This window comes from Odocoileus virginianus, chromosome 18, assembly GCF_023699985.2.
Source record: "Odocoileus virginianus isolate 20LAN1187 ecotype Illinois chromosome 18, Ovbor_1.2, whole genome shotgun sequence".
NCBI classification, from domain to species: Eukaryota; Metazoa; Chordata; class Mammalia; order Artiodactyla; family Cervidae; genus Odocoileus; species Odocoileus virginianus.
The window spans coordinates 4,506,240-4,531,317 of NC_069691.1; the positions used below are offsets into that span (position 1 = coordinate 4,506,240).

A 25,078-nucleotide genomic window follows, 5' to 3' on the forward strand; every position below is an offset into this window, starting at 1 on the left:
CCCCTTCTTCCCTGTATCCAGAGAAACGGTGGGAATATCCATCCCCTGTTTCTAGGGAAAGCCCTACCTCTTCTACAAAGCCATATGGATTCAAATTCTGCAGCAAATTTTGGAGCCCACACTATAAAGTCTATTTTATTTTATTCTTCTATTAAATTTATACTGCTTCATGTAGTTGAATATTATTTTTCAAATTATATTGTCAAGTTTTTTTAAGGGCAAGGACTGATTCCATTTATTCCTCACCTAACACTTTACAATTCTGAAAATCAAGAATGTTTTTGAAGATGTCTGGTTACTCACATATTTCCAGACAACAATGACTGCCACCTGCCTATTCTTGAACCACAATCAGCGCCATCATCATTGAACACATCCCAATTGTCCACCACTTGTATCACTACTGACGCTAGAAATTCTGTACAGTAGCTCAGTTCACTAAGTGTTTTTGCATTCAATATTTTATATTTAGGTTCACAACCACCCCGTAGGTTAGACATTTTTAATCCCATTTTACAGGTGATAGAATGGAATATAAAAAGGGGCAAGTGACTGTCCTAAGAGAGAACTACAAGTCAAAATCTCCTTAGTGCTCTATGAATACCCATCTCTATATATTTGTGAGCATGAAATGATGAGACTGTTTTGAAATTAATGCTTAAAAGTGTTGTTCTGAATATGTAATAAACCTCCCCAAATTTCAGTGGCATAAAACACTGCCAATTGTATCAGGCAGGGATCTGGACAGGGTCCAGGGGGCCTATCCTGTCTCTGTGCTGTGATGCCTGGGCTTCATGTGGGTCTATCACATGTTTGAGGCAATAAGTCTTGGGTATTGGTCATTTTCCATATGATATCTCTTGGAACGTCTAAGATAGCTTTTTCATTAGCATGTGACTGGGGTCCAGGTGACAATGGTTAGAATAGCTGGGAATGGTCTTTCTCCATCACTCTTTCCCTATGTAGTCTTTCCATCAGCCATATTGAGTTTTTTGAGAGCATGGAGATCTTAGAATAGTCAAATTTCTTACATGATGGCTGGCTTTCCTTGAAGCAGGACTTTCCTTGAAGCTTTCCTTGAAGCAAGATTTTCCTTGAAGTCCAAGCCAATGAAATGGAGCTGCATGATTACTTATGACATAGATTCACAAGTTATACAGAGTCACTTCTATCACATTCTCTTGCTTATACATGGTCCCTCCTTTATATTATGATATTTCTCTATACTTGTCATATAAACATGTGACACTATATTCTAATCACTTGCTCCTTAATACATCCAATGCCTAGTACTGTTCTTGACATCTAGCAGCTGCTCAATGTTAAGTCACTTCAGTCATGTCTGACTCTTTGCAATCCAATGGAATTAGCCTGCCACACTCCTCTGTCCAAGGAATTCTCCAGGAAAGAATGGTAGACCGGGTTGCCATGCCCACCTCCAAGGGGATCTTCCCAACTGAGGGATTGAACTCATGTCTCTTGGGTTTCCTGCATTGGCAGGTGGGTTCTTTACCACTAACGCCCCAAAATATTTGCTACAACAAACAGAAGGTCACTATTTTTACTAGAATTACAATCAATGCCTCAAAACTTACTTATAAGCAGACTGCTCTAGATACCACAGTACACTTTAAAATGTCAGATATAAACTTCCAAGAAAAGAAACTCAAATTGTTCTTTTTAATGTTTGTATGTTGCTTTTTATAATTTAATATAAAATACTTCACTTAAAAAAAAATCTAGCCACCTGTAAACTATTGCTGCCTTTCTACATTATTCAGTGTGGGGGTAGACAACCAACCCAAAGGAATGAATTGTGGGAGGCATGGTTCCTTAAGAGACATTCATGGAAATTAGCTAACACACTTATTTTAATTAACTTTTTTAAAAATCACAAATCATATGCGAAGGCAGTCCATGTGTCTTTGCTCAAAATGTTCCTGGAAAAGAATAAAGAATGTCAAAAGACAGACCTCGGGGGTGACCGAGTCAGAAAGTCTGTAATTTATACCTGCAATTGTTCGTTTTCATTGCTAGGCAGTAGGCTTGAATCAATAAGGCAAATGTGACTTTAATTGGTTCTGAAGATCACAGAAATTGCAGAATATTTTCCATTCTCATTTGTCTTTAAGATCTTGTCTTTTTTTATTTGCTCTTGTGACTTCTTTGAACCACTGGTTGTGTTTGAGTACCTTTTTATTTTCCACATATTTGTAGACTTTTCAGCTTTGCTTCTGCTATTGATTTCTCATTTTATTCCATTGTGACTGGAAGATTCTTTGTATGTTTTCAATCTTTTAAAATTTGCTAAGACTTGTTTTGTGGTCTAACACATGGTTTGTCTTGGAAAATGTTTATGTGCACATGAGAAGAATGTGTATTCTGCTGTTGCAAGATTCTGTATATATTTTTAGGACTAATTGGTTTATCATGTTGTTCAATTCCTCTATTTCCTTATTGTCTTCTATCTAGTTATTTCTTCCATTCTTAAATGTGGGGTATTTAAATTTCTATTATTGTAAAATTGTCTATTTTCTGTCAGTGTTTCCTTCACATATTTTTGGGCTCTGTTGTTTGTATATATGCTTATAACTATTACATGTTCTTGATGAATTGACCTCTTTATCAATATATAATGTCTTTTGTCTTTTACAACAGTTTTTAACTTAAAATCTATTTTGTCTCATTTTCGTTTAGCCACTGTGTTCTTCTTGTTAATACATGCAGGGAATATCTTTTTTCCATTCTTTCACTTTTAAACTATTTGTATCTTTAGACATAAACAAGTCTCTTTCAGACAGCATATAGCTGGATTATGTTTTTTGTCCATTCTGTCAATCTTTGCCTTTTCATTGAAGAGTTTAATCCACATACATTTAATTATTGATAGGGAAGGATTTATCATTGTCATTTTATTATTTGTTTTTGGTATGTCTTATAGTTTTTGTCCCCCTCATTCCATTACTGCCTTCCTTTGTATTTAGTTGATATTTTGTAGTGATATGTTTTGATTTCTTTCTCATCTCCACTTGTGCATATTATATAGGTATTTGAATTGTAGTTATCATGGAGCTTACATATACAATCTTAAGTTGTAACACTATAATTCAAACTAAAACAAGCTTAAATTCAATTGTGTAGAAAATTTTACTTTATATACAGTTCCATCTCCCTTGCCCTTTAGGTTACTGATATCACAAATTACATCTTTATACATTCTTTGCTCAATAACATAGATTTATAAATTTTTGCATTTGCTTTTGAGTACTATAGAAAATAAAAAGTGGAGTTACAATCCAAAATTACAATAATATCTTTATTTTTGCCCTTGTATTTATCTTTTGGCTGGATGGCATCACCGACTCAATGGGCATGAGTTTGAGTAAACTCTGGGAGTTGGTGATGGACGGGGAGGCCTGGGGTGCTGCAATTCATGGAGTCACAAAGAGTTGGACACGACTGAGTGACTGAACTGATCTATCTTTACTGGAGATCTTTATCTTTGATTTCAAGGTACCATCTATCATCCTTTCATTTGCCAAAAAGCATTTCTTATAAGGCAGGTCTAATGGTAATGAACTGTCTCAGCTTTTGTCTACCTGGAGAGGTCTTAATTTCTCACTCACTTTGAAGGATAATTTTGCTAGATATGAAATTCTTGGTTTGCAGGTTTGTTTTTTTTTCCCCTTTCAGCATTGTAAATATGTCATTCTATTGCCTTCTGGATTTAAAGGTTTCTGATTAGACGTCAGTTGATAATCTTACTGAGGATCACTTTTGTGAAGAGTTGATTCTCACTTGCTGCTTTGGGGATTCTTTTTTGGCCTTTTAGTCTTGACAGGTTAACTATAATTCTTTCAGAGTGTGTCTCTGAGTTTATCACTCTTGGGGTTTGTAGAGCTTCTTGGATTTGTAGATTCATGTCTATCATCCAACTTGGTAAGTTTTGTCCATTATTTCTTCAAATATTCTTTCTGTTCTGTTCTCTCTTTTCCTTCTGGGACTTACACAATATGTATGTTGGCTCATTTGATGCTGCCCTACAAGTCCTTTGGGCACTGTTCACCTTTCTTTATTCTTTTTCTTTTTGTTCCTCAGATTGAATAATTTCCATTTTCCTGTCTTCAGATAGCCGATTATTTCTACTTCCTATTCAAATCTGCCATTGAACTCCTCTAGTGAATTTTTTATTTCATGTATCATACTCAGTAGTGCCAGAATTTCTATTTGCTTCCTTTTAATAATTTTTATCTTTGTTTATATTTTTATTTTGTTCATACATTGTTTTCCTGCTATCATCTAGTTTTTTGTTCCTGTTTTTCTTTAGCTTTTTGTGCATATTTAAGACACATTTTAAAGTCTTGGTTTAGTGAGTCTGATTTCTGGGTTTTCTTGGGAACAGATTCTGTCAATTTATTTTGATCTTTGAATGCTCTATATACTTTTGTTTCTTTGTATGCCTTGTGATGTGTGTGTGTGCATGTGTGCGTGTGTTAGAAGTTAGGCATCTGACTATTATAATATGGGAAGCTCTGGAAATCAGGTTCTTCCACTTCACTAGGTTTTTTGTTGTTTGTTTTTAATTGTTGAATACTACAGGGGCCCATTTGTTGGAGACTTCTCCAAGCTACTTTATTATAATCAAAGACTGTTCCTTGTCATGTGTGATCACTTAAGTCTCTATGTTCAGAAAATGTTTTAAAAAAGATTTCCTTAAATGCCAGGAACTGTCCAGTCTTTGCAGATTGAGTCTGCTCTATGACAATCCTTCAAAACTTAGCTAGGTTTGTTCTAAATGTAGGTATAATCCTGAGGTGAAAGCTTAAGGTCTTCTCAGGTATTTTTTGAACATGCACCTTGCCTGGGCATGTGCACAGACTTCTAAATTCCCCTATACACAGGGCTGCTTTTGAAAGTTTTAATTCCCTGAAATTAAATTAATTTAATTTAAATTAATTAAATTCCCTGAAATTCCCCAGCTTATCCTCCAGGCATTAAAGAGTCTATTGTACATCTGCACACGCAATCTCATGCCTCAGGCATCTATGTGGTTATAATCACTCTGTACCTTTACTGAATAGTGCTTACCACTTTTCCTGCCTAAGTTCCAGGGTGGGCAAAAGAGAAATAAACACCTTATGTCAGTCCTTTGGATATCTGTCAAACTAAGTTAGAACAGACATATACAAATGATTTACAAATAAATTCTGCTCTCCTTCCTCTGGTTTGAGGTAAGGAACTGGGAATCAGGATTCTTCTGCTTGAAGACCAAAACCACTGCCATGAAAGGGAAAAAGGGAAAAATGGCTTTGCCAGGGCAAGAATGAATAAAAATGCTGCAAAATTTTCCTACCCTATGCAAGATGACTTAAAATATATATATATATATATATATATATATATATATATATATATGGCATTGGCTTGGTAACTGTAAACCTTTGTTTTTCAGAGCTTAGACATCCTGTGAAAAATTTGTAACTCTATTTTAAGAAGTCACGTTTGGAGCTGATCTCCTTAGGCCATTGCATCTAGACCAGGTGAATTCTTATTTCCAAAGGTACATTTCAAATTTATAGACTTTAAAAATTCGCTCAAGATGGCTTCCAAAATTTTAAGAAAAATTAATATGTTGGAATGGCAGTTCCTTGTTTGGATTTACTAAAACTTTTTATTTTAAAGCAAACAAGCAGTATACTGTAGCTGTCTGGCATTACAATTCTTATCACCATTGTTGGTACTCAAATTAACACTAAATATCAATACTTCATAATTATAGCCCCTTAACCCACTCAGTAAACCTGGAATCTGCCTTTAAACATACCACCGGCTTTTTAAATTGGTAAATATTGGACCTTCTCTCTTATTATTTTTCCACTCTCTTTTTTACTCTCTAAATAAATAAAGATGACTTTATTCTATTCTTACTGAGCTCTGTCTGGATGGAGCCAGATTCTTCTTAACCTTTCTAAATGAGTTACAAAGTCAAATGTTTTCATAATTCCCTCTCCTTGAAAATGTATTTCTAAGACCTTTAGCAAAATTTTATACATGCAGACTTTTAAAGGGGGAAAAAAACTGGGAAATTTGATCAAGAAATTTTCCTTCACTTCGCATTTAATAAAGTATCTTCCTTTCAAGTCGTTGTTCAAAGACAAAAAGAAATGATAAGAAGAGTCATGGGTCCTGGAAGAATCCCCTTTATCTTCTTAGGAAACCAAATTTCATTGAAGAAAAGAAGGCAAAGATCTAAAGCTATCTATGTTCACAGGGGCACCCAACCAGGCCAGGTGAGACAAAAAGCAGAGTGAGGGATATATTTCTAAAGATTCTCCATGAGGTCAAAGAAGAATACAAAGCTTTTGGCTTAAAGAATATTGTCTATTTTTGCAAAAGTGCAGGATTATGTGGAGACTGATTAAAATACAGAATTCTTCCTATTTTCAACAATGAAGCAAAGGCTGGTTCTTGGGAAAGCACAGGAAGAAAAATGCATAGTTACCCTAAATTTATCTCCCCTCACCAGGGCCCCCAGGGTGCTGGCTAATAAATGGTTTCTCACTTGCATACCAGCTGCATTTGCTCAAGGCTCTTCCAAAGAGTTCACCGACCTCACATTAGTCAGCAGCTTTCTACAAGAAAAATCTTCACTTTGACTCACTAGAGGATTAGTCAGCCTTATAAAATACACCAAATTCCCGTTTCTCAGTAGGACATTTAATTAACCTCCATTGATTCACCAAGCAAAGCAGTCAATGAAAAATTTTTGGCTTTTCATTGTGGCCCTGGGATATCTGCCTACTTTTTGGTAATTTGAAAATTTTTATCCCAGTTTCATTCTAAATTTTCAAAGTAGAGATAATATAGAAATAATTTCTTCCAGTAACCCAACAGCACTATTTATGTTGTGTAAATTGAACTACCTAATGAAGTGACAGGGGAGAAGTTAGAAGGGTGTCTTTGTGAAACAGTGTGTACACAGATTGTGTGTGCACAATTACTTGGGACTGTTTCAGAGAGGCTGCCTGGGAAGCCTGCCTGAAACCTGAGGTTAAAGCACCTCTCAGCATGCTCCCTAAAGTGTGGCTATTCTTACAGGAAGGCTCTATCTGAAAATGGTTCATATTATGGACTTGACTCCAAAGCAAAAGGAAAGAAATATTGTGCATGGGGGAATGCTGATTTGAAACATCATTTTACCTGACCTCTGGGCAATTACGTAGACTAATATCTCTGTTCTATTGTTTAGGGAAAAAAGATACACCTCTAAAGTCTTTAGTAACAATACACAAGATTTAAGCACCTAGCTGAACTCTGAAATAGTCTTTTCTCTCCCTAACCCTCTAATATGTTTTGTTTTCAAATTCATATACAGTAGAAATTTATCAACTACCCCTCTATGCTAGGAGATTTTCTAAATTTTCTCACTTATTATTTGGAATTACTCTGTGAAGTAGGCATTAGGAGCTCTTTTATAACACCTAATGTCACATAGTAGGTTCTCAAAAAATACTTGAATGAAGAAAAGCTCAATAGATAAATGAGTATACAAATGGCTCAGATAGTGTTAAGTGATTTGATCATAATCACAGAAATAATAAGCTAACAAGCTGGTATTTGAGTTGAAAAAATGGGGACTGGGCTAATTGAAGACTTTGTCTAAGCGGTTTGCCCATTAAAATATTTCAGTTATTTAGGGTATATCAGTGACTTTCAAATGTTATAAATAAATGGGACTAATGTCTTCTCACAGATTGTATTTATTGGTGAAATAAAATCTTCAGAAGGATTTCTGCCTTACTTCCCCAATTCATTGGCAAATGAGTACAACAAAGTCATATACCCATTTCTTGGAAGCTTATGAGTATTCCCACTCCTTATCCTGTTCAACATTGTGATAAGCAGCTTACTTGTAAGATGTACCCCCAAGGCAAGTGCAGCAAATATTCTTACAGCAGGATAACTAATCTCTAGTTGAATTAAGGAACAGAATACTCTCTTAAGTGGGGAACACAAGATTACAGAAGACCATGAACTTGTTCTCAAGGAGTGAAGCTACTTGTCTGCAGCTCGTGTTCATTCATGAGAGGGCAAATGTCTGTACAGACCTTCAGGCTGACCTCGTCTGACCATTCAAGTGTTGCGAATACAGAACCCGGTTGTTTCCATAACAGTTGCCTTGCATTCCCCAGTATACCTTTCTTCCAGGAACTGCTGAAATTTTTGACCTGAAGCTATTCTCAGATATGGTCACCCCTGGAAAAACGCCCGAACACGGATGCTGGACTTCCAAGTGAGAGCCTCCAGGGGGTGCTCTTTACTCTGACACTACTGCTGGAAAGAGAGCATCCCTTACTGTAGCTCTGTTCACAATCATCTACTTTGTTATCCCGGCATCACACTATAGGTGTGACCCAGAAGTAGCAGGAACTACCAGAATCTTCAAACTCCTCTTCCTCACTTGACATACATCTCTGGAAAACTGGTCCTGCCAGTGAAACCCTGAGGGCAAACCACCTCCTTCTTACTTTTCTCCATTCAAGATATGAGGCAACTGATTTGGATTCCCTAAGTGAGGAACATAGACTTCAAAGTGAGACCCAGTTCGGAGTTACATGTTGTCTTTTTCTCTCAACTCTAATTCTCTAACCTCTAAGCAGTGGAAAGGAGAATGTGCCAGAACTTCACAATGAAACCCATGGTGCATTAAACATAAATGCATTCCAACAACTTGTGCCCCTCTTTGAATCAAGGTTGCCAGGAGAAATATCAATAACCTCAGATATGCAGATGACACCACCCTTATGGCAGAAAGCAAAGAAGAACTAAAGAGCCTCTTGATGAAAGTGAAAGAGGAGAGTGAAAAAGTTGACTTAAAACTCAACATTCAGAAAACTAAGATCATGGCCTCTGGTCCCATAATTTCATGGCAAATAGATAAGGAGACAGTGGAAACAGTGACAGACTACTTTCTTGGGCTCCAAAATCACTGCAGATGGTGACTGCAGCCATGAAATTAAAAGACGCTTGCTCCTTGGAAGAAAAGCTATAACTAACCTAGACAGCACATTAAAAAGCATAGACATTTCTTTGTTGACAAAGGTCTGTCTAGTCAAAGCTATGGTTTTTCCAGTAGTCATATATGGATGTGAGAGTTGGACTATAAAGAAAGCTGAGCACCAAAGAATTGATACTTTTGAACTGTGGTGTTGGAGAAGACTCTTGAGAGTCCCTTGGACTGCAAGGAGACACAACCAGTCCATCCTAAAGGAAATCAGTCTTGAATATTCATTGGAAGGACTGATGCTAAAGCTGAAACTCCAATACTTTGGCCACTTGATGTGACGATCTGACTCATTTGAAAAGACCCTGATGCTGGGAAAGATTGAAGGTGGGAGGAGAAGGGGATGACAGAGGATGGGATGGTTTGATGGCATCACTGACTCAATGGACATGAATTTGAGTAAATTCTGAGAGTTGGTGATGCACAGGGAGGGCTGACATGTTGCAATCCATGGGGTTGCAAAGAGTTGGACATGACTGATCGAGTGAACTGAACTGAACCTGGCCAGGCAATGAGTAGTAGCAGGGCCTGGGACACTGTGCTAAAGAAAACCTTCACAGTCCCTACCCTCAAGAGACTTATAGCCTGTAAGTATGCTTAATAAAAGTCAAGAAAATTCAAGTGCACTGGGTATTGCCAAAGAAGAGAGTCATGGTGTTAGGAATATAACCACATCCTAGTCCATTAAGATCTTTAACTCTCTGAGAGTCAGGATTTGTTTCCTAAAACTTCCTCAAACCTTTACTTCTTCTCTCAGGTACTTACAGAAGATATGCAAATGACTTCAGGATACAAAGTGGTGCTTTTAAATCTCAGATGGTAGGCATGATCCACCATAATCTTTGGCTATCCTAGAATTGGATTGGGATGCTGAACTTTCTGAAACTAGTACATGAAACTTATATTTGTGAATGAAAACATAAATAAAGCAAAACACAGAGTGACTAGACAGTACCAAATAGACAATATTTGACACTTTTATAGATTAATGATAGAAGAATAAGAATGTGAAGCCACAAATGTAAGACTAGCTTTTTTTTTGCTTTATTATCTATTAGTCTCTGATATTATTTTATAAAACTGAGACCTGGCATACAAACTACACAATATCTGTTTAACCAAAATGTCAGTTTCTCTTTGTCTTGCCCTCCAAAGTGCATGGTTATAAAACACCTGGAGAAAAATAGAAAGAATTGGGGCTTTGGAGTTGGGCAAATTCTAGCTTCATCACTTAGTATTCTTGTGTATCTGTATATCTGTGAGCCTTTGCGCTAAGGGTCTAAAGCAAACTATTAGCAGCCTACACTACACTAGCAGCCTACACTACACTAGCAGCCTACACTACACTAGCAGCCTTCTAGTCACGTATCCTCCGTTACAAGATCACCATAGAATGTGTTCCTGCGAGTCAACATTTCCTGATAAGGCTACTTTTCATTTTCTCACATAAAAAAACATATTTGAAGATTTCTGTGCATGTGAGAGTATCTACCAAGCTTTCCATCTTCTTGAGTTAGAACAGGAAGCATAACTCAGTGGAGGGTGCTATTGCCAGCCCACTCATGAATTATCCAATTTTTTATGTAGATAAATGCCATGATAGATCAGTTATTAAATATAAAATATACTGTGGAATATAAATCTTTGTTTCCTATTGCTCACACCTGGGCTGAACTGTTCATGAGATAGGTTCAGAAAATTAAAGGTTAGGAAAAGGTCAGTGTAGAATGCTAGTACAGAGCATTATAAACGCGTGGTCTGTGAGCTTGAGAGTGCTGAAGAAAGCAGAGGAGGCAGTGTGTGAAGATTATCTTCCTTGAAATGGATACCATCAGGAAGGCCAGAGATGCCTGGAAGTCTGAGAAAAGCTGAACTTTCCAGAGGCATTTTTTTTTTTTTTCAGCCTAAGGAAGTCCACATTCTGTTAATGGCTGCAAAGGTCATGGTGGTAATCTTTCAAAAGTGATTTTTAGAACCTGTGTTTATACTAATCCAGACTCTTTCTATTCTAAGTAATATAAACCAAACTAAAATAGGCTCAAAAAAAAGAGGGCAGGGAATAATTTATTGGTTCAGGTAATTGCAAAGTTCAAGACTGGATTTGGATGTCCAAACAATGACATCAGACATCTTTCTTTCTCCGTCTTTTGTCTCTGCTTTTTCCAATGAGAGGACCAATGAGGGACCAAAGATGGCTAGTAACAATTCTACGATTAGTTTCTTCCAACTTAGAAATAGCAGCAATGAGTTTCTTCCTCTTGACATCTTTGGAGGTTATTCAAATGACCTATGCTCACACCTCCACTAATGTCTTTGATCAGGTCCAGGTCTAGTTTCCATTCTAAACTAAGCAGGCCCAATACTGTTAACTGAAGCATTACATGAGCTGAATGGAAGTAATGGCTGAAGGAAGAGACAGATTCTCTTAATCTGTGTGCTGAGCAGACAAGAATAAAACGCGTCCACTTCAGACATGTGATTGCTTTTAGCCATGTAGACAAAGGGTGCCAAATTAGAAGAACTGAATTTCTCCACGACATGTGTTACTCTTCAACTTGAGAAGCTAGATAGGGTTTTAAAGGTATCATTCTTTCCCTTCTTCCCTCCTGTGTCACCAGCTTGCTTTCATTCATTTGTATTTGTTCTGGACGTTATTAGAATAATGCTTGATACTTTAATCAGAGACGGCAAATGGCCTGATAGTATGAAAGGACAGCAGAAGACAAACTAGATCTTTTCTAATTGCAGTCAAACTACTGTCTGAAAGAGGGCAAGACACTTGACTGACTTCTGTACGTCTTGTTTAATATTCTATAAAATGAGGGGAGAGTAGTCTAGCCAGTGCCAGCCAACAGAACGTTCGGCAATGATGTAAGGGTTCTATATTTGTATTGTCCAACAGAGTAGCCACTTAACCATATGTGGCTGATGACTAACTAGTGTGACTGAGAAACTTACTTTAATTTTTAGTTTTAACTTGATTTAAATCATTCTTTTACTTTCATTCTGGATGATCGTTTTTTTCAGCTTTATTGAGATATAATGGACACAGTACTGTATAAGTTTAGGCATACAGCATAATGATTTGCCTTACCTATGTCATGAAAGAAGTTTAGTGAAGATCCATCATCTCACATAGAAATGAAATTTTAAAAATGGAAAAAAAAATTTCTTTCTTGTGATGAGAACTCTCAGGATTTACTTTCTTAAAAAGTTTCATTAAAAAAGTTTCATATATGTGTATCACAACTGTGTTAACTATATTTATCATGTTTTACATTACATCATTAGTATTTATTTATCTTATACCTGGAAGTTATTATCTTCTGACTATCTTCAATAAGTTTACCCTCTCCTAACCCCCTGCCTCTAGAAACTACAAATCTGGTCTATGAGTTTTTCTGTTTGTTTTTGAAATATAATTGATCTACGACATTTGTTAGTTCCTTGTATACAGAACAGTGATTCAATGTTTCTATACATTTCAAAACAATCACCATAGTAAGACTAGTTACCATCTGTCACTATACAAAGATATTATGTAATTATTGACTATACATTCATACCCATGACATATTTATTTTGTAACAGGAAGTTTAGACCTCTTTGTCTGCCTCACCTACTTCTCTCCCTCCCTTGTCCTCTGGCGACCACCTATTTGTTCTCTGTATCTATGAATCTATTTCTGTTTAGCTGTGTTTGTTTACTTGTTTTTCAGATTCCACATATAGGTGATCATGTAGTATTTTTATTTTTCTGATTTATTTCACTTAGCATAATACATTTTAGGTCCATCCATGTTGTCACCAACGGCAAGATTTTATTTTTTATGGCTGAGTAGTATTCACACATATGTATATATGTATAATATATATACCACATCTTTACCCACTCATCTATTGATGGGCACTTCCATATCTTGGCTATTGTAAACAATGCTGCAATGAACATAGGGGTGCATATATCTTTTCAAATAAGCATTTTCATTTTCTTTGTATAAATGCCCAGGAGTAGAATTGCTGGATTAAATGGTAGTTCTATTTTTGATTTCTTGAGGAATATCAATACAGTTTTCCTTGGTGGCCACATTAAATTACATTCCCACCAACAGTGCACAAGAGTTCCCTTTTCTCCAAATCCTCACCAACAATTTTTATTTCTTGTCTTTTTGATAATAGCCATTCTGACAGGTATAAGTGATATCTCATTATGGTTTTGATTTGCATTTCCCTGATGGTTAGTGATGGTGAACATCTTTTCATGTGCCTATTGGCCATCTATATGTCTTCTTTGGAAACATGTCTATTCAGGTCCTCTCCTATTTTTATTCACTTTTAAAAATGTTGATCTGTATGAATTATTTGTGTATTTTGGATGTTAACCTCTATTAGATGTATCTTTTGCAATATCCTCTCCTATGCAGTGGGTAGCCTTTTCATTTTGAAATTGTTTCCTTCACTGTGCAAAAACTTTTTAGTTTGATGAAGACCCACTTGTTTATTTTTGCTTTTGTTTCTCTTGCTTGAGGAGACATACTCCCCCCAAATTGCAGACTGATGTCAAAAAGCCCACTGCCCATGTTTTCATCTAGAATTTTCATGATTTCAGGTTGTACATTTCAGTCCTTAATTTTGAGTTTACCTTTGTATATGGCATGAGAAAGTAGTCTGATTTGGTTCTTTTACCTACAGCTGTCCACTATCTCAACACAATTTACTGCAGAGGCTGTCTCTTCCCCATCGTATGTTTTAGACCTCCTCTCTCATGGATTGACAGTGAAGGTCACTCAGCTGTGTCTGACTCATTGTGACCCCATGGACTGTAGCCCACCAGGCTCCTCTGTCCATGGAATTCTCCAGGAAAGTATACTGGACTGGGTAGCCATTCCCTTCTCCAGGGGATCTTCCTGATCTAGGGATCAAACCTGGGTCTCCTGAACTGCAGGTAGACTCCTTACCATCTGAGCCAGCAGGGAAGCCCTTTGTCATAGGTTAATTGGTCATACAGAATGGCTTCATTTTGGGGCTTGGTAATCTGTTCCATTGATCTGGTTCATTGCTTCTGTTTTTGAGCCAATACCATACTGTTTTGATTACTGTAACTTTATAGTATAGTTTGAAATCAGGGCACTTGGTATCTCCAGTTTTGTTCTTCTTTCCCAGCTAGCTACTTGGCCTGTGGTATTCCAGGACTGGTGCCAACTGGCTGTTGGGCAGGGCTAGATCCCTGTGTGAATAAGTTAGAAGAAAGATTCCAGAATGGCTCTTGTTAGCACCAGTGTCCTTGGAGTAGGATGAGCTCCCCAAAATGGCTGCTTTCAGTATTTATGTCCCCAGAATGAGTCCCAGTTGCCTCTCCGAGAGGCTGTCCAAAATCATCAAGTGGGTATGACCCAAGTTCCTTTCAAGTTACTACTTCTGCCCTATATCTCTGAGTATGTGAAATTTTGTGTGTGCCCTTTAAGAGTGGAGTGTTTATGCTGGTCAGAATGACTGCTATCAAAAAGTCTATAAACAATAAATGCTGGAGAGGGTATGGAGAAAAGGGAACCCTCTTACACTGTTGGTGGGAATGTAAACTAGTACAGCCACTATGGGGAACAGTTGGGGGATTCCTTAAAAATCTGAAAACAGAACTGCCATAAGACCCAGCAATCCCACTCCTGGGCATACACATCGAGGAAACCAGAATTGAAAGAGACATGTGTACCCAAATGTTCATCACAGCACTGTTTACAACAGCTAGGACATGGAAGCAATCCAGATGTCCATTGGCCGATGAATGGATAAGAAAGTTGTGGTACATATACATAATGGAATATTACTCTGTTATTAAAAAGAATGCATTTGAATCAGTTCTAATGAGGTGGATGAAACTGGAGCCTATCATACAGAGTGAAGTAAGTCAGAAGAAAAACACCAACACATATATATGGAATTTAGGAAGATGATAATGATGACCCTATACTGTGAGACAGCAAAAGAGACACAGATGTAAAGAACATTCTTTTGGACTCTGTGGGAGAAGGTGAGGGTGGGATGATTTGAGAGAATAGCACTGAAACACGTGTATTACCAAATGTGAAACAGATCACCAGTCCATGTTCAATGCATAACATGGGGCACTCAAAGCTGGTGCACTGGGATGACACTGAGGGATGGGATGGGGAGGGAGGTGGGAGGGGGGCTCAGGATGGGGGACACATGTACACCTGTGGCTGATTCATGTCAATGTATCACAAAAACCACCACAATATTGTAATTAGCCTCCAATTAAAATAAATAATTAAGAAAAAAAAAAAGAGTGGAGTGTCTAATTTCCACAGTTCTCTACCTCTCCCCAAAGTAAGTCCCACTGGCCTTCAAACCCAGACGTTCTGGGAGCTCATCTTTCTGGTGCAGCTGAGAAGCCCAGTGTGGGGCTCTGACCCCTCGCTTCCTGGGGAGAACCTCAGCAACTGTAATTATCCTCCTTTGCGGGTCACCTACCTAGGGGTGTGGGTCTTGATGGCAGTGCTTTCGTGGCCTTCCTACCCATCTTGCTGTGCTTCCTTCCTTATATCTTAGTTGTAGAAGATCTTTTCTGCTAGTCTTTATGGTTGCTCTATAAATAGTTTCAATTTTGGTATGCCCGTGGGAGGAGGAGTTGAGGTCAGGGCCTTCCTACCCTACTGTCTTGGCCAGTCTCTCTCAAATTATTTTACATTTAATGTAAATTGACAAATGTGGCTAGTGGTTACTGTATTGGCCTGAAGAGGAAACAATCCCTACAGTTCCAGACAACTCCCAAATTCCAGGGCTTTAGAACTAGCCTACATGTGAAAATTAACTCGGTTTCTCTGCATCAAAGTTCTTTTAAGCGTCAAAATCCATTTTGTGTTCTCAAACACTGCAGTTTCCCATTCAGCTTTCTGATTCTGCTAAAAGATGAGTAAAGACGCATGTAAACAGAAAAGTTCCCAGGAGAATGAACATCATCTCAACAGGGCTCTTGTCAGCTGAGCATTCCAGCAGACTCCCAGAATACATTACCCTTGTGAACTATTCTGCAGTCAAAGGCACATTGAAGTATTTCTGGGAGACTGAAGCCTTCCTCCCAGGCTTTCAAATAACGGAGGCTGTTGTTTTAGGTTCATGAAACAAACAGGCCTGCAGTGGGACTGTACCTGTACCATTTAGAATTTAGAAATTTAGAAGAGATTTAGAAATTACTGTTTAGCTGAACCAACAAAGATAGCCCAGCCATGTATGGCAAGATCCCCAAAGCCAGAGAAGTTTAAAGGGAGTCATGGAAATTATTACATTGCCAAGGACTGACTCCGTGTAGGTTAGCACTTTGTCTAGTTCACCAGCTGGGAAGCATCATTTTGGATTGGTCAGAGCTCCTTTCTGGAGGGTTGTGCTTTCTTCAACATTATCATCCTTAGAGCTGATGGCTGTGAGGTGTGAGAGAGACAGAAGATTTAAGGACTGACTCTAGGATTACCACAGAAGCATTGTCTTACTGCCCCATCTTTGTACATCATTAAGGGAAGGAATGGTGATTTGCTGGGATAAGGTACACAGATATGTGAAGCTTTTAACACCTATTCTAGGACAGAGAAGCCTGGCAGGCTATAGACCACGGGGCCACAAAGAGTCAGACATGACTAAGCCGCTGAGAACATATACTGACAAAAAAGAAGCAGCCGTCAATTCAACGTTTCTGTTCCATCAAACAGCACAGTTTAGTGAGTCAAAAAGACTTTGGTAGGAAGAAGGCTGTCAATCTCTTACATCCTCCTTGGGACATTTAACCATGCTGGGTCTCAATTTCTTCATCTTATAGGATAGTTGAAAGAATTAAATGAGGTAAGCGAAGCACCAAACATGGGATGTGGTATCCAGCGAGCATTCAGTTCAGCCATACCTACAAAACCTGATTTCCATTATTGGATCTCACAAATTAAACAACCTATAAAACCAGGGCAACGAGCTCATTCTCTTTTATATTGGTATCAGTTTATGTTCATAAAAGGCTTAATTTTGCTCTTCTCTCTCTGGCTCTCTGGAGACTAGAAGGGTGAGGGAGGTGGGAGTGAGGAAGTGGTACCTACTGGGACAAAAAACAATTCTTAAATGAAACTGTGTGTTCTTTCCCTTCATGTTGGTGCAGCTGCAGCATGGAAGCTCACATCAGAGTCTATCATAAAGCGGCTTTATTAAAAATAATAATAATAAAAAAGGGATCCAGGTTAATTCCAGCTATTGACCCTGTGGGCAGCACTTATATGGGCAAAAGGTGATGCCTTCCAATGTGGTTATTGATTTCCATGTATAAATCCCTCCTCACAGAATCCTCTCCTCATAGCAGCCAGTGTAAAGTAATCATTCTCTTTATGATCACTCCCTGAAGCCAGACCCCAAGTCACTTATAAGAGAAAGGAAAAACGCCAGGAAGGAGAGCCCTACAGCAGGAAGGCATATGAAGCATCTCCTTTTATGAGCAGTGCCCTGGGAGAGCTCCAAACCCCAAAGCTAATTGTCCTGAAGACAGGTGAGAAAGTGAAAACACAGTGGCAGCCAGAACTTTCTGCAAAATCCATCGACAGCATAGTATAGGGAATGAATTGTGCAGTAACTGAAAGGAGTCTGGAATATAATCAATCTTCTCTCTCTTATACTTAGCCCATTTTGCTCCATTTTTATCCCCACCCAACTCTGCCCCACACCTCAACGTGCCTCATGTTCCTATGTATGGACACCCCAGCTCTTAAGTTCCAGTTTATTCCAATACACTTCACCTCCCGTTCTCGCTCTCTTCAGGGCCACCCTTGATGTTGGGGATATGCACTGGATTCCAACAGTAGGATGCACACTTGTAGGACACTCAGGCCCTGGAGGTAGCTTATGGTGTAGGTCTGGGGACCTCTGAGTCCTGCACACCCAGAGCATGGTCTACAACCGTGCTGTGGAACACAACCGCAACTAGCTGCATGTGGCTACCGAGCCCTTGAAATGCAACTGGTCCAAATTGAGATGTGCTGGGAGTGAAAATTACATCCTGGAACTTGAAAGTAAAAGTGAAGTCGCTCAGTCGTGTCTGACTCTTTGCGATCCCATGGTCTGTAGCCTATCAGGCTCCTCTGTCCATGGGATTTTCCAGGCAAGAGTGCTGGAGTGGATTGCCATTTTCCTTCTCCAGGGGATCCTCCTGACCCAGGGATCGAACCAGGGTCTCCCGCACTGTAGGCAGATGCTTTACCATCTGAGCCACCAGGGAAGCCCTTGGAACTTGAAGACTTGGTATAAAAAAATGAATGTGAAGTATCTCATTAGTATTTTTATATGATTATAGTTTGAAATAATATCATTTTGGATATATTATTAAACAATTTAATCTGTTTTTTTTTTTCAACACGCCTACTGGAAAATATCAAATTACATATGTGGTTAGTGTTACATTTCTATTGGAAGGAGCTGGTCTAGACCAGTGGTTCTCAAAGTGTGGCCCCAGAACCAGCAGCCTCAGTATCCTCTGGGAACTTATTAGAAACACAGTCTCAGGTCCCATCCCATACACACTGAGTCAGTCAGTGTCTGGACTGGCTATGAGTGCCCTCTGGGCGACTGTGATGAGAACTACATACCTATGGATATAAGAGAGAGCAGCCGAGAGGTGCGAGTTTTCCCTGGCCTCTATACTGGGCCTCATGCCACTAGGACTGTATCCTTGCCTGAGGATGCAGAGAACTGCAGAAAAGGAGCCAGAAAAAGATTTTCCGAAGCCTTGAAGCCCCAGCCTGAGCTCCACCCCAAGAGCGGAACTGGTTCTGCCCACAGCCCTTTCTCCAGTTCCTGCCTGGGATGTTTGCAAGGAGAGGTGTTTATTCAAAAGGGTTCAGTCATCTCACTAAATAAAATCACTCACTTAGGCTGGCAAATATTGACTTAAGCTGTTACGCTTTTATGTATTGCAGCAACTCCCACTGTTCGAGGGCTCAGCAAGCAAACAAGAACAGGTCCAGGAAGTTATGGTGGTGTTTGGGGCCCCTGTTTGATTTTGTGTAGCTGATGCGTGTTGCCCATTGTGTGCGGCTGGTTACTAATGACCTTGATATGGAGCACTCTCCAGCTGATAAGGCCAAAGACTTTAATAGAATACAAATGCATTTTATATTTCCACTTGAAGAGTTTATTTTAATTGTGTTTTTGAAATATACTGTACCCTAAAGGCCTCTCTCTCCTCAGCAATGTACATCCTCAAAATAAAACCTTGCAAAGAATGGAATGCATAATGGGGTGACATGTAATGGGCAGTTTTGAATTCAGTTTGAAGGGGGCTGCTGTTATCCATTCTGCATAAATTTAAGGAGGTCTCCAGAGCTGGGAGGGAGGAAGAAGTGGTGGGTTGCCTCATGAAGGGCTGTAAGGAGCCATGCACTCATCATCCATGGTTTTAAAGAATTGGAAAGCGTCAGAAATTCCTTGTAGATTTCTGTGTTTTCTTTAATTAGCCTCTTGGTGCAATACTAATGAACAGGAAATTTCCTTTTATTCCTGATTCTGGCTAGAGTGCTGGGGGCAGCACTCAGAGAACGAGGTGAAAGCTTCAGCTCTCACGCACAGGGTTAGGGAATGGATAGAAGAGGCACGGGGGACTGGTCTGGCCGCAGCCTGGGAATTCGAAAAAGAGCAGAGAGTACAGCTGGGCAAAGCAGGACATCTCAAAGTCACCCCTCCTCCTCTTCTTTTCTAAACCCACGCCCCTGTTTGCTCCTTCACATAATTTTCTCTCCTTTCACTTCTCTCTCTTCATTCTTGCTTATCTTTTTTTCTTCCTCCTTTCTCCCTCTTCCTTCATCTCTCTTCTTCCCCTTCTGGAATAATGAGGAGACAGAGAGTCCCTTAAAAGAAAAATGGATGGCTGAGTAATATTCCATGGTGTATATGTACCACAGCTTCCTTATCCATTCGTCTGCTGATGGGCATCTAGGTTGCTTCCATGTCCTGGCTATTATAAACAGTGCTGCGATGAACATTGGGGTGCACGTGTCTCTTTCAGATCTGGTTTCCTCGGTGTGTATGCCCAGAAGTGGGATTGCTGGGTCATATGGCAGTTCTATTTCCAGTTTTTTAAGAAATCTCCACATTCTTCTCCATAGCGGCTGTACTAGTTTGCATTCTCACCAACAGTATAAGAGGGTTCCCTTTTTCTCCACACCCTTTCCAGCATTTATTGCTTGTAGACTTTTTGGATAGCAGCTATCCTGATGGGTGTGTAGTGGTACCTCATTGTGGTTTTAATTTGCATTTCTCTGATAATGAGTGATGTTGAGCAGATTCATGTCAATGTATGAGAAAAACCACTACAATACTGTAAAGTAATTAGCCTCCAACTAATAAAAATAAATGGAAAAAAAAAGAAAAATGGAGGAAATTAGCCACTAAGTATATCAGGTCCAAGTGTCTACTGTCCTCAGGCACATATACCTACAAACACACCCTTATATATCCTAGATGAGCATGTAATAGGGAAGAACAAGTGTACCTTCACACTGGATCTTTTTCTTTTACTTTAACCTTTGCATTCTATTGCTTTTGCTACAAGTTGTTGCCTATAGCCTGAAATATGCAGGATAACCCATTCTCAAGCCTCTGACCTCTAAAACAGAACAATTTTCCATTCATATAGAGATTAAATGTTGCAGAACAGAGACTAATATTTGTCTTGTTGGAGGTTTACAGGAACATCATGACCTGTCCTTGGACCAGTGCAAGAGCAAAGGATTCTGACACCAAGGTCTGCAATGATCAACCATATTCCTTCCCCTTTTAGTATAAAAGAAGCCTGAATTCTAACTTGGGTAAGAAGGTTTGACACTAGTCTACCATCTTTTCCATCAGCTGGCATTCCTAATAGCCACAGTTTATTGCCCCAACAATTCGCCTCTTAATTTACTGACCTGTGGTCAGCAAGAAGTACAAGCTTGGGCTTGGTAACAAGTATATACACATACACACACACATGAAATATATTAACAAAATTTTCTAGCTGTTAGCACACAGCAAAATATAAAAGGATGCTTTTGCCAAAGTGACACTAACTTTGAAAACAAGATTTTGATGCTTTGGAGCCTCCTGTTTAAAGTGACCCTGTGGGGCTGGCTAAATTAGGTAATGCAATTGAGCACTGCCTTAGTCTGCTTAGCCTGCCATTATAAAATACCATAGACTGGGTGACTTAAGTAGCAGAATTTTATTAATGTTCTGCAGTCTGGAAAGTCCAAGAGCAAGCTGCTGTCTGATTAGGTTCCTGATGACAGCTCTCTACCTGACTTGCAGATGGCTGACTTCTCCCTATGCCCTCACATGGTCTTTCTTCAGCTTGGTTTCTTGCTTGTGGAGAAAGAAATTGATCTCCTTCTCTTCTTGTAAGGCCATTACTCCCATCAGGAGGGCTCTACCCCTCATGACCTAATCTAACCCTAATTACCTCCCAAAGATTCCATCTCCACATACCATCAAATGAGGCTAAGGGCTTCAATATATGAACTTTCTGGGGGACACAAACTTTCTGTACATAATAGGCACTGAATAAACACTCAATAAATATTAGTATTATTTGTGGCCTCTTGAATAAAGTCATAAATTTAAGGCATTCTGTGATTGGAAGATTCATTTTACTTTCTTCTATCATTTAAACACAAGCAATGTGATCAAATAAAATTATAATTAATTTTGGTATTAATTTTCATAGATTATGCTTTTAAGTATCAATGCATAAAATTTACACAGAATTTAACCCTTGATAAGTTAATATTGAGAGCTCTTAGGAGACATTTCTTTCTCTTTCTCTGTTTTTCTTTTTTGAATTTTCAAATAAAATCCAGTGAAAAAGTAGTTTAGTTCACTAACCAGTTCAGCCACTGCCAAGGGGTGACCTATAATTTCATTCCTGAGAGCATATTCTAGCACCAAAGACCCGGAGAGAAACCCTGCTTCAAGCCACTGTCCCACTGATTCATCCCTGACTTTAAACATCAGTCCATGTTTTCTCAGTGTATGGTTTTGGAGGGCCCTGGGGGATCAGGGCCTAAATATATTAAACTCTCAGATGGTGAGCTGATAATTCTGGCTTCATTCAAGTCCCGTCTGCAGTGGAACCACACTTTTTTCAGTGGAGCCGAGCTTTGGACAATTCTTTAGTCCTAGATGCCTCTTAGGTTAAATAGATTTTGGTGTAGAAATTCCTCCTTAAAACTGTGATAGTCAAATATAAGGCATAATTTTTGGTAGAACTGACTCAGTACTTAATATATGCCATGAAGTATATTCATACGATGTTTCACTGGGGAAAGTGGGATTCTGAAGCTTGTTAAAACAAATTCTCAGGCTCCAACCTGAGTTATGGAGTTAGGAAATCTCAGGATGGGAGGTCTATAAATCTGTGAGCTAACATCTGAAAAACATGGTTCTGGTTCTGGATATAAAAATTAATATTTTATTGTTATTACTGTCTTTTATTTTTCTTTCTAGAATTATTTTTTTCCAAAATGGAAGGGACAGTGTTTCATATGATTACAAATCATGTATATTCATTGTAAAAATGTGATAAAATTTTATTACATTAAAAATCACCAGCAATACCATGATTCAAAGATGACCACTGAGAAGTGCTGTCACTTTTACCCACTGCCTATTACAGTGAACAAAGTTTGTTCTGTGAGCAAAGTTATTTTTGTAGAATCATAGAATATTAATGTCATGAGGGAACCTGGAGCTCATGTGGGCTCTATTCCTTCATTTATATCAAGAAAAACTGAGTAATTAGTCTATGGCTAATTGTCACCTTGCTTATTTAACTTATATGCAGAGTACATTATGCGAAACGCTGGGCTGGATGAAGAACAAGCTGGAATCAAGATTGCTGGGAAAAATATCAATAACCTCAGATATGCAGATGACACCACCCTTATGGCAGAAAGCAAAGAGGAACTGAAGAGCCCCTTGATGAAAGTGAAAGAGGAGAGTGAAAAAGTTGGCTTAAAGCTCAACATTCAGAAAACTAAGATCATGGCATCCGGTCCCATCACTTCATGGCAAATAGATGCGGAAACAATGGAAACAGTGACAGACTTTACTTTCTTGGGCTCCAAAATCACTGCAGATGGTGACTGCAGCCATGAAATTAAAAGATGCTTGCTCCTTGGAAAAAAAGCTATGACCAACCTAGATAGCATATTAAAAAGCAGAGACATTACTTTGCCAACAAAGGTCCATTTAGTCAAAGTTATGGTATTTCCAGTAGTCATGTATGGATGTGAGAGTTGGACTATAAAAAAAGCTGAGTGCTGAAGAATTGATGCTTTTGAACTGTGATGTTGGAGAAGACTCTTGGAGAGTCCCTTGGACTGCAAGGAGATCAACCCAGTCCATCCTAAAGGAAATCAGTCCTGAATATTCATTGGAAGGACTGATGCTGAAGCTGAAATTCCAATACTCTGGCCACCTGATGCAAAGAGCTGACTCATTTGAAAAGATGCTGATGCTGGGAAAGATTGAAGGCAGGAGGAGAAGGGGATGACAGAGGATGAGATGGTTGGATAGCATCACTGACTCAACGGACATGAGTTTGAGCAAGCACTAGGAGTTGGTGAAGGACACGAAAGACTGGTTTGCTGAAGCCCATGGGGTCGCAAAGAGTTGGACATGACTGAGTGACTGCACTGTGACTACGGCACCAGTCCAGCCAGTGTCTGGCGTAAATGAACCGAATAGTTGTCTCCACCAGGTGTGAATAAGGCATTAGATTATCTACCTAATGGACTGACACTGCAGGGCAGGGTCTTGCATAATTTCAAATCTGAAAGATGCCTAAATAATGTGTGTACCTAATAGGCCCAATGGCTTGCTCTTGAGGAAAAAAACAGTCAGGTAAAGAGATACTATGAGATCCATTAATATTATTTCTCCATCTTTGGTGAAGTAAGCTACCCAACAGCCACCACTCATTAGTCAGTTACCACAGTGTAACATACATTAATACAAAGGCAACTTATTCATTAATCCATTCATTGCTTTAATATTCTTTGATCATCTAATTTGAGCCAGGCACTATTGGTCTAGCACCAGTGACTTGGTAAGAAGCAAAATGTACACATTCTTTTAAATAAACTTATCCCTTTCTGAAACATAATCATATCTCAAAGTGTCCTATCTGAGACTGGGTTTGTGAGGCTGGGGATATGACATGTCTTCTCCTTCAGTTTTAACTGCATACATGGCGTATCATCAAATGAACTTAATGAGAGTTCCACCTCTGGAGTTGCTCAATATTTGGAGATTACCTTTAATAAAATATTTTGTTATCACTGTCCGAATAACTAATGACTTTTCAAATGGGAAACACATGTAAATACAGGAACACAAAATCAGTGTAATTCTTTGTTGGAGAAAAAAAAAATAAGGCATGTATCAGTGTATAAAGAAAACTAGAAAAAAGAACTAGAAAACTTCTGTTAAATGCCAATTTTAATTTATGATTGGTGAGCTTTAGCTTACCAGTTATTTTGTCATCATATGCATCATTCCATTTGCTCTTAAGAATGTCACTGTACCACATGTAGCAGCTGATGCATACCCATGTCATTTGTATGTTGGCTAACGAATGCAAAGTTAGCTGGTGTGTAAATGCTTGGTAAACCAAGAGCATTCAAGAAATGTAAGATATTAATATGAAGATCAATACATGTGTATTCTAGTAAAATATTTTGTGTTTCTCATAGCAATAGCATCTAATGTCAGGAAGTGATTTTTAGGGGTGTAATCAGCTTTCAGGAAATGAAAAGCTTAGAAAAACTTCAAGAATCAGGGACTTTTCAGTTTTTCAGGCTCTGTGCTCTCTTTTGATTGATGAATAAATTAGTGGCTCAGAGAGGTTATATGTCTTACACAACGATTGGAAACTGAACTCCAGTAATGCTCTTTCTACCAAGTACATCTTGCCTAGAGAGCCTCAGAAAGCACAACCCTA

At 38.7% G+C, this 25,078-nt stretch overlaps 1 long non-coding RNA gene across 1 annotated transcript in view; it reads left to right on the top strand.

The window, feature by feature from the left end:
- LOC110143777 (uncharacterized) overlaps nt 1-24,681 on the top strand; it is a 527,857-nt gene extending 503,176 nt beyond the window's left edge. The window contains exons 5-6 of the long non-coding RNA XR_011492754.1: nt 20,791-20,909; nt 22,919-24,681. This is a non-coding gene — a long non-coding RNA (uncharacterized lncRNA). The remainder of the gene's footprint in view (nt 1-20,790; nt 20,910-22,918) is intronic.
- The last annotated feature ends 397 nt before the right edge of the window (nt 24,682-25,078 follow it).